The sequence below is a fragment of the Molothrus ater genome, chromosome W (assembly GCF_012460135.2).
Source record: "Molothrus ater isolate BHLD 08-10-18 breed brown headed cowbird chromosome W, BPBGC_Mater_1.1, whole genome shotgun sequence".
NCBI lineage: Eukaryota > Metazoa > Chordata > Aves > Passeriformes > Icteridae > Molothrus > Molothrus ater.
This window is the reverse complement of record NC_050510.2, coordinates 3,228,244-3,241,456: the sequence shown is the minus strand read 5'-3', so window position 1 is coordinate 3,241,456 and position 13,213 is coordinate 3,228,244.

The window sequence follows — 13,213 nt, the reverse complement described above, 5'->3', positions numbered from 1 at the left end:
TAGGATTTTTCCCTCTGAGAAGCCAAGAGGCCTCAGGAACAAAATGTAAACAATGGTTATCTGCTGCTGTGGAATGCAACAGGTCCACCTGTGATTGGCCCATCTTGGATGTTTATAATTAATGGCCAATCAAGGACCGAGCTATCTCGGACAGAGTCCGAGAGAGCTGCCTTTGTTATCATTCTCTTCTTTTCTATTCTTATCTTAGCTAGCTTCTGAGAAAACCCTGTCCTTCTTTTTCTTTTTAGTATAGTCATAATGTAATATATATATATCATAAAATAATAACTCAGGCCTTCTGAACATGGAGTCAACGTTCTCGTCTCTTCCTTCACCTGAAAACCCCCGTGACCACGGTCACAATTGTGTATGGGAGATAAGAAAAATCTTATAGAATAAGGGCCTTATAGGCCTTTGATCACTTCTGTTCACTTTTGCTCACCAGGAAGCACTCTGGGAATGGTTCAGCTAACAGGATAGCAAAAAAGAAGTTACATAACCTAGAAAAAAAGTTGTATAACCAGTGTGCGGTAACCTCATGTTTTGGGTTATGATTGGTTGGGGATACGTATGAACACTGCATGATCAAAGGGCTGATTGGGTAAAAGAACATGTGAACAGCAATACCTGCGGTGGCAGGCAGCCAATGCATATTTGTTGTCTTTCACAAAAATGTAAATAGATAAGAACTTAGCATCTGAAATATGGCATAAAAAGCCTGGTTTTTGCAATAAAGTGATTTCTCTCTGCAACTGCCAAGAGGGATCCATGTGTCTTCATTTATCATTGCTACAATTGGGATAAAATTTATTGGCATAATTATCATAGTTCTGACAATAATGGCTGGTATATGGATCTAGTCCATATTTTCTATTCCATATATTCTATTTGCAAAATAGGATGTAAGAAGGAAGATGAGTAAATTTGACAAAATCCATTTTTCTAAAGGGTCTCAAAAGGACGGACAACTATTATACTTAAGTTTTTTACATAGTGTTAAAAACCTTGATCAGTATTATTAAGGTACTAGATAATTTGATAGTTTTTAATTGTTTTGATGTCTTGGGGTGATTTATGATGATAGTCTATTCCATGATCCTCCACTTTATGCCCATAAATGGTTGCTGTATCTTTAAGGTGTGGCAGGGGGAGGGGGAGCTTTGAGGTCTTTGTCAGGCTTTTTTAAAGCCTCATTTCGCAGGTGTTCCGTGGTGTGGTGTGGTCTGGTTTTGCTTGGCTAGCTTGGTTTTGTTGGCCCAGGCAAGAAGTTTTTCCCTTCCTTGGCTTTGGAGAAGCTGCAGCAGCAATCTTTCAGCTACTTTTTGAGGTGAACTGAGAAATGGCAGCAGTGGGAGAGGGGTCACTCTATTCCAACCCCAAACCTCAGGAAGCCAAGCTGGGGAGGGGAGTGGCTCCTGGTTTTAATTTTAGTGGGAGCCCTAATTAGCGAATACCATTCCCAAACCACGACACAGAGTTAATTAGCAGTTATGCAATGTCAGTCCATAGATTTTGAAACATTCAGGAATGAGTGGTTGGAAAAACAGAGACTTGTGGATGTGCTGCCATTATTCAGGAGCGCTTAGATCATGAAAGGAGTCCATGTAGCAAATGGTAGAGGCCACTGAGTTATTCCAATGTGTTTTAATGCAAGTAATTCTTAGTGAAAGAAATTGCAGTGACAGATTTGTGTCAGTAATGCAGTTATGGTAATTTTTGATAATTCAATATTTTTTTTTTAAATGCTACTGCAACACTTTCAACTTTGGAATTATTATTTTATTATTTTAGAATATCAAATCTAAAACATTCAAAACTTGTGCACAAAGTAGTACCACCCTCCAGCTGCTGAAATACAGATGAAACAGGAAGCACTTGGAATTTACTTTCACTGTTCTCAATACATGTGACTTCTGAATCGTCTGGTACATGGCAAGAAAAGGACTACTGGAAGAAATCACAATGTTAGTATTCTATATAAAGAGTGGGCATTAAATACTAAGTACAGATTTGCATGCATGCTTTGCTGTTAAGCACCTGCATAAAGAGATGATTTAACCTCTGGATGGAGTATAGAATTGCTTCCAGTTGTCCAGACAGATTTTTGCAATGACCTTTCTGTTTCACGTGCATTCAGTTAGAATATTTCAATCTGGAATATATATTCCTTAGGCAAAGAATTACAAAAATATGCTTGTGTGCCCAAATCTCAGTGGATCTTTCTTGACCAAGCATATTTTTTTAAAAAGGCTTTTATTTTCCACCATGAATATGATTTTTTTTGTTCCATTTTTTTACTAAAAATTCTTAGTATTCTTGAATTTCTATAGAAATTAAGCTTGACAAAATCTGTTCTATATATAGCCATATGAACATTGAAGTCGGCCTGTTGAAATAATGCTATTCATTTCAAGTGCTTGATAAAAATGTCCCATAATAGAACTATACAAGGTATTTTGGCAGTTGCTGCAGTAGTATTGTGTACTGTTAACTAGTGTATCTATTTAGTTTTGAGATTCACTGAGATTTGCTGTCAAATTAACAGTTTTTGCTCTTTTAGGACTTTTAAAATAGCATGGTCCAGAACACAGTTTTATTGCCAGCTTGTCTCAGCTTTTTTTAATTATTATTACTTTTTAATGAAACTTATTATTGGCTTATGTCTTTTATTCTCTTTTCCTCTAGTGCTGCCTTTTTTTACAAAGTTCAAAGAAAAATATGTACAATTTTGGGATTATTATGGAAAAATCCAACAGTTAAGAATAAGGGAATAAAGAAGAAATCTTAATATATGAGCATTACTGTTGCCTCTCCTGGCCTTAGCTGTTACCTGGTAGCTGAAGCATTCCATTAGGAGACATTAATGACACAGAAAATCTAATTGACTGCCACAAGCCAAATCTGAGTCTTTTTGCTGTAAATGAACACTTAATTTCTGAAGAAGGGGTAGAGAGAGGGTAGCAACATTTTTCTGGCAAATGCAAATGCTAATAAAAAAAACTGTCATTTAATGGCAAAGGTAAAAAGACACTAAACCAATGGATGACAGAATAGTTTTGTGGTAAAGAAATGTGGTTTGACACTGGCCAAAAGCCGGGCACCCACAAAAAACATTCACTCATTTTCCTCTGCTATAGTTGAGCAGAGGAGGGGGGAAAAAACCCAAAGGGCTCATGAGTTGAGATAAGGATTAGGAGAAAACACTCTAAGGGCAAAACAGGCTCAAACTTAAAGGGATAAAGTAAATTTATTATTAACAGAGTCAGCAGAGGATAATGAGGAATAAAATAAGCTTTTAAAACACCTTTTTCTCCCCAGGCCCTCCTTCCTTCCCACCAATAACACAGGAAGATAGGGCGTGAGGGTTTGGGTTAATTTTTCACTTGAAAATCTTTCTTCAGTTTGCTTGGGGAGGGGTGTCTCTTTTTTCTGCTATGCCATGGGGTCCTACTCACAGGAGACAGTTCTCTGTGAACTTCTCCAGCGTGGTTCTAATTTCACAAATAGCAGTCCCATCTGACCTGCTGTAATGTGAGTCCCTCCCACGGGCAAAACAGTCTTCCCAAAACTGCATGGCATGGGTCATTTTAGTCCATGGGATGTATTCTTTTAAGGATAAGCTGCTCTAGTTTGGAAGCAAGGGCCCTCTTTCTCCATCTCTGGACACAAAGGCCCTCTTTCTCTGTTCAGGTCTCCCACTGGATCACAGCTTTCTCTGGCATCCATCCCCTCCAGCGTGAGCACCTTTTCTCACAGGCTGCAAGTGGATTTCTGCATTCCCCCATGGACTTCATGAATTACAGTGAGACTGTTTGTTGTATTATAGTCCTCACCACAGCTTGCAGAGAGATCTCAACTCTGATGCTTGGAGCACCTCCTTGCCCTCTTTCTTTTGACTGACCTTGGTGTCACCATGTTGTTTTTCTCCACATGTCCCCAACCTCCTCCTCTTTCTCCAACTAGGAGGGGAAAAAAAATGCTGCTCGTAAGCACTATTGCAAGCAGACTCCACTAGTTCAAAGATTTCTGCAGGATTTTGCAGTGCTGAGAAGTTAAGCTTGTCCAGGCTATGAGCCAGGGAATCGGTTGCCATGCCCCTCACCACCGGCCACGTGGCCTCTGCTGCCACCAGACGGGTAGCACCGGCCACTGTGGCCCCATTCAACATCTCTCTTCATGTGGGGCACCAAAAAGGAGAAGCCACTGCCCCTGCCCTTCTGCCAGTAGCATGGCTGGCTAAAATTGGCCAAGCAGGCAAATTTCACTGCTAGCCGTGCCAAGATGGCTGCAGCTACATGGCTGTGGCAGCTGTATGGCCATGCAGCGGCGCTGGGAAGGAGAACCTGCAGCCACCGCCCCGCCTTTCTGCCCGTGGTGTGGATGGCTAGAGGCAGCCAGGCAGGCAAAATTCGCCACTAGCCATGCTGAGATGGCAGTGGCCGCATGGCTGCTCGCAGCTCAGGTATGGCCCCGGCTGTAATGTCAATTGCAATGTCTAATGTCAAGCCCTAGCCTTTCCGGTGTGCTGTTTAACACTACTTCAGAAGATGCCCATTCCTTTTGAGAGGGGTCTAGTCCCTTAATAAAAATTTAAACAACAGTTCATCTTCAGAAGCAGAAAAATAAAATTTGCACTGCAACTCCCACTTGGTTATGTCAGTTTTTTAATGCTCCAAGTGGAATCTTTTTGAAGTTTTCTGAAATTTTTCTCATGGATGTTTATTCCTGTCTCAGTGTTGAGAATATAAGTCTATTAAATGCTTGATTTTTCCTTCTTGCTGTGATTTGTTAGCAAAGATAGAGAAATGCTAAATATTTTATTTCCCTGTCTCTAAAAAATCCATATGTTATAGTGATGCCAAAATTATTTTTGTTTTTATATATTCTACATATATATTTCTAGCTCTGTAGGCTATTATTGTATAGTTATATAGTTCTTATCTAACTCCAGCATTTTTCCTATTCTGATAGACAGAAAGACAAAACACATTCCAAAGACCCTATCCTAATCTTGCTTTTTCTGGAAACCAAGGATGAGCCATTCTCCCAAGACACTTTCTCATACACAAAACAGAGCTAATAGCAAAAGGGGTAGGGTTTCAGAAGAGGGTTGGTCCGTGTGAAAAATGTGTATTTTATGATTGGCTTTTCGCAAATATTAAAATGAATATTATACGTGTTATGTTAGAAAGTTATGCTGTATTAATTCTCTTAAGTAGTGTGTTAAATGTAGTTTTAGGTTATAACATAATGTTAAAATAGAAACTATGCTATGTAAGATACTTTTTAACTAGCTCAAGAATAATCAATAAATTCTTTGCACAGAGATAACAGCAACAAGACACTAAAATTCCAAAAAGAAAGAATTATTGCCTCCTTATCATGAAGAACTAGTCTCCTTGCAGACTCCATGGAGTCTGACCATGATTTACAAGATGAAGGGGGGGAAGTTGACCATAATCAGAAAACACCCTTTGTTTGAAAAGAGTTTTTGAATCATGTAGGAGATGTATGAATATGCAACAGGCTATTGCTTTTAAGAGTTAATCCTTTGTTAGCGAGCCATGCTTTTTTGAGGAAAGCATCTGAACATTCGTATTCTTTGCTTTTATTGTCCTTTATTGTCCTAACTCTGATTGTCCAAATTCTTATTGCTCTAATTTGTATTACTATTTTTATAACCATTTTATTACTATTAAACTTTTAAAATTTTAAAACAAGTGATTGGTGTATTTCACAGTCCAGAAAGGGGAATTACCTCATTATCTGTGCTTCTAATTGGGGATTCTTGTCAATTATGCTAATTTGCTAAACTTATAAAACTCTACTGGCCCCATGTCAAGTGGGCATTTTTCAATATTTGCCCCTGGAGGCCTCCAATTAAAGACCAGCTTTCATATTACTTCCTATATTAATATTGTCCCAAAAGTGTGTTGTTTTGTTTCTAGATTTTAGTATTAGCATCAATAGTATTCCCAGAAGCTTTGTCAGAATGCTATCATCATTTAAAATAAGTTTGAAAACATGTGAAGCTAAATTGGACAATATTGTTCAGTAGTCCTACATCTGAAAGGGGAGGGGGGGGGTGTGTCTTAGGTGACCTAGATGACCCAAAAAATGTGTATTATATTACATATTTTCTCTATGTCATCCGCACTATGTTGTGCTGTCTCTTTAAAACTCGGCAACCCAGGAAACGAACCTGGAGTGTTTTCCCCCGGTGCACAGAAGGGAGGGGTCCGAGGTCCCTTTAAAAGACAGGGAACAAGCATCCGGAGCTCTCTCTTGTTTCTCTTCAGGCTCTCTAGGAGGTTGCTTCGGGCACGCCTCCAATTAGCAGCTTGAGAAGATGCATTTCGCAATCCTAAACTGCTGCAGAGCGTATTTCGCAATACCTTTCTGCACCCACCATGCCAAGCCGGGACTGACGGGGTTGGAGATGCAGGTTTCGGTGCCTGGGGAGTCTGATTTCCTCCCCCCCCCCCCCCCCCCCCCCCCGCATCAGGACAGCGACCCGAGACAGAAGCACCAACACCGAGTGCAGCAGGTGGCAGGAGAAGGCAGCAAGCGGCAACGCTGACAACACATAGACACACTGTCACGGCTGTCGAAAGGAAGCGGGTAGGCTGACACTGCGGGGCCAGAGCTCCGCAGGCAACATCAGCACTTTCCCTCTGCCACCAGAACTGCTTAGTAAGCTCCTACCTTCCCTGGGTTTGTTTTGTTCCAAGGGGAAGGTTGAATCGAGTGGGGCTCCTCCACCATATTGTCTTTGTCTTCTGGTCTACATAGTCTTCTATGGCAGCCACCATCTTGGGAGGAGGGACTTTTCCACATCTTTTTTTCTTTGTTCCTAGGGAATCCGTGGTATTCGGCACCTTTGCATCGAGTGCTTGTTGCTGTTTTGTTTTTTAATAAACTGCATTTTTTTTCACTTATATATCCTCACAGTTGTCTCTCCTTATTGGTGAAATGGGAGTGGTTAAAACTTAGGGGGAGGTTACTCATTTTGGAGTCTCTGCCCTGTAAAATGGTCTTAAATTAAGACAGTGTGTCCCTCTGAATCCTTTGCAAAAGGCTCTGTTCAAGATAAGTGATAATAAAAGACCAAGAATAATTATTTTCCATTTATTTTCCATTCACTTGTGATCCAAGTTATGGAAGGAAAAAGACGAGATGAGTAAAGGGGTTTAATTAAACCATAATTTTCTTAAATCATCTGTAAATACTACCTGGCACTAGATAATTTATTGCAGATCATCACCCATGGCAGTGAAAAATCAACACAGGCTATTTCTGAGTGCTGTGAAAACTCCTTAGAGAAGGGGCTGGAAAAGCGCTTGTGGAGGACAGTGCAACTTCTGCCCTGCCCAGGGACTGGATGGAGCCAAAGGGCTCTCTGGCACTTCTCTGGATGGCTCTGACGATTTGGGAAGGATACCCGTAGCTATCCCTCTTTAAGTGTGACACTGACCTGTAGCTGAGATCCCACTGTTGTCCCTAGATTGGTAATGAAGTAATGAGGTAGCTGTTCATGTGTGGGTTTGAATGCTACCAATGGAAGGGCATATCCCACCTCCTGTCTGAAATGGGAAGTGCCTCCAACCCTTTTTGCCATTTCTTGAGTGTGCTAGTTTTAACAACCAGCGGGGAACAAAACTCCAAATAAGCCACTCCCTTTCTCCCACTCCTTCTGATACTGGAAGGGCAATAAGAAGAGATTATGAGTTTAAATGACAATTTAGTAAAATCACAGTAACAACAGTATCAATAGCAAAAAAGCATACAAAAAGAGGGTGTCCTACCCACAAAAGGGCATTCACCACCAGGAAGAAAAAAAACACTTCCTGAAGATGGCGCTCCTCGTGGTCTCCAGACAAAGGGAAATGGCAACTGTTTCTGTGCCTGGGCCATGTGGTATTCAGCAAACAAAGGCAATATGGGGAGGTGAGCTTCCGCAGCATGTTTCCCCCCTCAGCCCGAAAACAAATGAAAGCAGGGACAAGCAAACCCTGGAAGCTAGTTTATCTGAATAAGGGGTGGTGCAGCCATTGGCTGAGTGCAGTTGCTTGAGCTGCCAACTCCAACTCTCCACTGCTGCATGTGTGCGTGTGTGTAAAAACCACTGTGGGAGTGATGACCCCACACTGCCCAGCCCCCAATGGCTCAGTTGTACCTTGGAGCCATCTGTTTCAGCACCACACCTCTGTAGTACTGCTCTGGAGGAAAAACTGGAAGGGGGATGTTGCTAAATTGATTTTTGCTTTTGCTTTTATATATTTTCTATATACTTTACACATAAATTTGTTGCTCTGTAGCCTATAATAGTATTTGTAGCTAGCATTTTACCTACTCTATTAGAAAGACAAAATAAATTCCCCAGCAGCTCCAAGCTGGGATTCCAAGGTTAGATTCTCTGGGAAGCCAAAGTTGAAACTAGCTCTCCAAGACACATTTTCATAAACAAAGTTTGGTTCCTATCTAAAGGGGGTGAATTCAAAGAGAGTTGAACTGGGGGGGAATTACCTCACCACTTATGTCTCTAATTGGGGATTTTTGTCAGATATGCTAATTTGCTAAATATATAAAAATTGTATACGCTATATACTACATGTGCGTCTTTGGCATTGTCTTGGTTTGAAAGACAGGTGAGACTGAAATAGTTTATGCCTCAAGCATTGATATAAAAGAGTTTTCCCCATTGTAACAAAAACTGTCCATCTTCGGCATTTTCACCTGGCAAATTATGCACTTAAAGATCCTTATAAAGGTAACCCCTTTTTATCACCTAACTGTGTCTGGCTTGTTTTAGGACCAGTTAAAAGGCATCAATTTCTGGCTACTCTGCCGGGACAGAGGGACTTCTGGATACAGCTTCTCAGATCAAGAACCACCCTGCCCCCTTCACTCTGCCAGCATTTTAAAACAGGGGGGTTTTGCACAGTCCAGGAAACTGCAAAACTCCAGAAGTTCAAAAAATATAGCATGGAAGGAAGGTACGATAAAAAGGCTGTATTTTCTTGCTAGCATTTGTGGGTTCTGCATTTAGAGATCTCCTGTGGTTCTGTTGGGGCAGGAAGGGGCCAGAGGGGTCCACAAGGGGGGGAATTTTTGGTTGTTCATTGCAGTTTTCCATCCCCAATTCCCATATAGGTGGCGTAATTCAAAAGGGGGGGAAATGCCCTTGCCTTAAGACTGCCTTGAGACTGTACTTGCACATCTTAACCTGTGGTTTAGAGGATAAAGTGCTGGTGATTGAACTATACCAAGTTATCTCTTCGATTCCCAGGTAGGGAAGGTTTTTGCGCACACACTCTTTTGCTTTCTTTCTAGCCCATTTCTTGCACTGTTACTGTCTGTTTGAGGAATAGCACATAGCATTATTAGCTTGCTATGGGTGTGAAATATCTGAGTTCATTCCCAGGTAGAACTTGTTCTTTCTGGCTGCTAGCTCTTTTCTCAGCAGTTTTTTTTTCTTGTTTGTAAATAGAAACATGGTATGCATATGCTCCAGTGAGAGAATACTGTCCTAGGTTACAATATTAAGATATATTCTATTCCCATCCTCAAGAGCTGCTGAAACCAGGAGGGGCATTGTTTCTTCCTTATCTCCTGTTAATGGGGCCATCAATGCCTTTCTGCATGACTCAGAGATAACTCCTTCCAGGACCTATTTCTGTTTAATGGATCCACCACATGACTCACAGAATGATAACAGCCCATTGTGAGATGCTTTGCCCAGGGGGGAGGAGCTAAGCATCCCCACCTGGATATAATCTGGGATTTGGGACAGAACAGTCAGTCTTTTCCACTGGATTCCCAGAGGAATGGCTGTCTTTTCCACTGGATCTTCAGAGGAAGACTACACCATTTCTACAGGATCACTGCTCCAACAGAACCACATTTGCCACTCCAGGAGGACTGCAGCCACCAATCCAACTGGACTGCTACCAACACCCTGACCAACAGGGTGTCTGGTTGTATTCTGACTTAGTCAGTGGTTTTTCTTTTGTATTATTGCATGTATTTTGGTTTTCTTTTCCCTTTTCCTAATAAATTGTATTTCTGACTTGGAGTCTCTCACTAATTTTGCTTTCAAACCAGAACAAATACAAATACCCCAAGGCTCCCTGTTAGATTTAATATTAAAACATTGGCCTACTCTAATGGGTAAAAGGGCACCTCTTATCACAGAAGAACTGGTTTGGCTTTCTACACAGGTCTGGCCGATACAGAAGTTAGAAGGGAAAGGGACCTGGCCTCCTTTTGGCAGCTTAGAAAGTGACTTAAGAGAATTATTTTCACAACTCTGTTTACCATAACGCTGGCAGGAGCTGGTTTATGCAGAACTCTTTTTGATGTTTTTAAACAGACCAGATGCATATGAACCTAAGAAAGATTGTTTTAAGAGGGAAGAGAAGTGATAAAAAGGAAGAGACTTGCTAGCCTGGTCTGTGTTAATAAGTCAGACATGGCTGATGTGGATATGGTAGAGCCTGCTCTGCTGGACGGGAGGGGCGGGGCCCTGTTGCCTCAACTGCCCTACCACTGGTAGGATTGGGGGGGGCCTGCCCCTGCCACCTTCACCACCACCACACCCGCTGGTGGGGGTGGGGGAGGGCTTCTAGCTGCCACTGCCCGTCGGCAAGTATGGGGGGGGCCCAGCTGCCAACCCTGCACCGCCACATGGCTGGTGCAAGAGCAACACACAATACCAGCGGAACAGCCCAGATTAAAAGCGAGCAGGATGGCTCAGATACAGATAGTTGTTCAGAAGATGAAACCGAGGACAAAGCTGCTGCAGCTACTGCAGCCAGGAGGAAAAGAGGAAAAACTGCCCGAGAAGCCATAGAAACATCTAGTCCAGTAGCTAAGCTTACCAGATCTAAAAAGGAAGAACCAGAAAGGGAAGAACCTGGCATAAAAACCCCTTCAGGAGGCAGACTATTGGCAATTGAGGGGTAATTTACATTAAAACATCATTTTCCCTTGTAGAACTGCAGCAGTGGAAAGCCTCAGCTGGATGGTATAGAGACAATCCAGAAAAAGTGGCTAATCTTGCAGATAGGGCTATTAAGACACAAAACCCAGACTGGGGTGATCTGAATGTAATGCTAGACACATTATTAGATGAAACAGAAAAAGAGATGGTTAATAGGACTGCTATATCTGCTCTATCTCTATAGAGACTCTAATTACAGATGGAAATCCTCAAGAGCCAGTTAATAATTTTTTCCTGTTAAATGACCCAGGATGGGTCTGGGGCTGCCAGACTTAACTAAGCCTTTTGAGCTCTTTACATATCAGAGGCTAAATGTTGCTCTGGGGGTATTGATGCAGCACCTTGGAGACCAGTGGAGGGCTCTGGCATACTTTTCAAAACAGCTAGACAATGTTAGCCAAGGGTGGCTGTTACAAATGGAGATGGGAGCTTAGATAAGTCCCTGACTTTTGCCCAGGCCTCTGGTAGTAGGCAGTAGCTATATTGGGGCAGCTAGCACCTCAAAACCCACTCTCATTCGCAAGTTCTTTAATAATGGCTGATTAGGTCTATTAAAAAATGAATTATTTATTTAATAGACCCAAAATTAACAGACATAAGACTTCAAACAAACTATTTACTACACAGGATAAACAAAAAGAACTACTATTAGATAACATACAGTGCACAATAGAGGTACCTGTTATTTCAGCTAGCGAAGGAACATTACAGCTTAAGATCCAATGTACTACTGATGATGGGGTACACATAGAATCTTTTCTCTCAGTTCCCAGGGAAAGTATCCATGGAGTCATGTCTGACCTCACAGGAGAAGATCCCCTAAATGTTTCAGGGAGTGTGAAGGAAACTTATGTGTCTGTGGAAATTTGTGTACCTTTTATAGTCATAAAGAGCAGTGTCTTTTGGTCAATGATATTTATTTTTCTTTTATCTCTCCCCACATCTGCTCTCCAGACTAAGATGCTGATTCTTAGTTGGAGGCCTCAGCCCTTTTGGCACCAGAGATGACCCCTCCCTTGCTGAGCCTTTGACCTGGCCTGGGTTCTCTCTTCCATATGCACCAGCCATCTGTAGTGGGGGGGGGGGGACATCCTGCCACAGTAGCCTGGGTGTTTGAAAGCTGTGGCAGCTGCTGTCATCCTGATACAGGAGGCCCATAAATTCACCCTTGGGCAGCACAATGTCATGTATGTGCCCCATGCAGTGATAACTGTACTGGAACAAAAGGGGGGACACTGGCTATTCCCTAGCAGAATGTTTAAATATCAATCTGTGTTGTTGGAACAGGATGATGTTACCCTAAAAACAACATCCACTGTAAACTCTGCAATGTTTTTGTCATCTACATTAATTGACAACGTGCCTGAGCATGACTGTTTACAGACAATAGAGGAGGCCTATTCCAGCAGACCAGACCTGAAGGACATGCCTCTAGAGAATCCACATTGGGAACTGCATACAGATGGAAGCAGCTTCATGAGAAATGGTAAGAAAATGACAGGCTACACAGTGACAATCATGGATAAGGTAATCAAGGCAAAGGCCTTGCCATCAGATGTATCATCACAGAAAGCTGAACTCATTGCACTGACGAGAGCTCTAGAACTGAGAGAGGGAAAGTAGGTGAACATATGGACTGACTCCAAATATGCCTTTAGTGTTGTCCATGCCCATGGAGCCATCTGGAAAGAGAGAGGGGTACTAACTGCTCAAGGAAATGAAATTAAACATGCTGAACAGATCCTCTCACTTCCGCAGAGTATTTGGAAGCTACAGAGGTAGATATTATGAATTGCAGAGGTCATCGAAAAAGAAAAACAGCTCCCAAACTGGGGAATCATTTTGCTGACAAAAGAGCAAAAGAGGTTGCAGGAAAAGGCATTCTTGCAGTGGTGATGCTTTAAAGAACCTAGAAATAAAACAACACACTTTTGAGATAATATTAGTATAGGAGGAAAAATAGGTCTTTATTGGAAGCCTCCAGGGGCAGATATGGAAAATGTCCACAAAATGCCCACTCACACATGGGGTGAATGCAGTTTTATAAGTTTAGCAAGTTAGCATAACTGACAAAAATCACCAGAGACATAGGTGGTGAGGCAATTTCCCCCAGTTCAACTCTCTCTGAATCCTGTTCCCCCTTAGACAGGGACTAAACTTTTTTCATGAAAATGTGTCTTGAACAGCTGGTTTTGACCTTGGTTCCCAGGG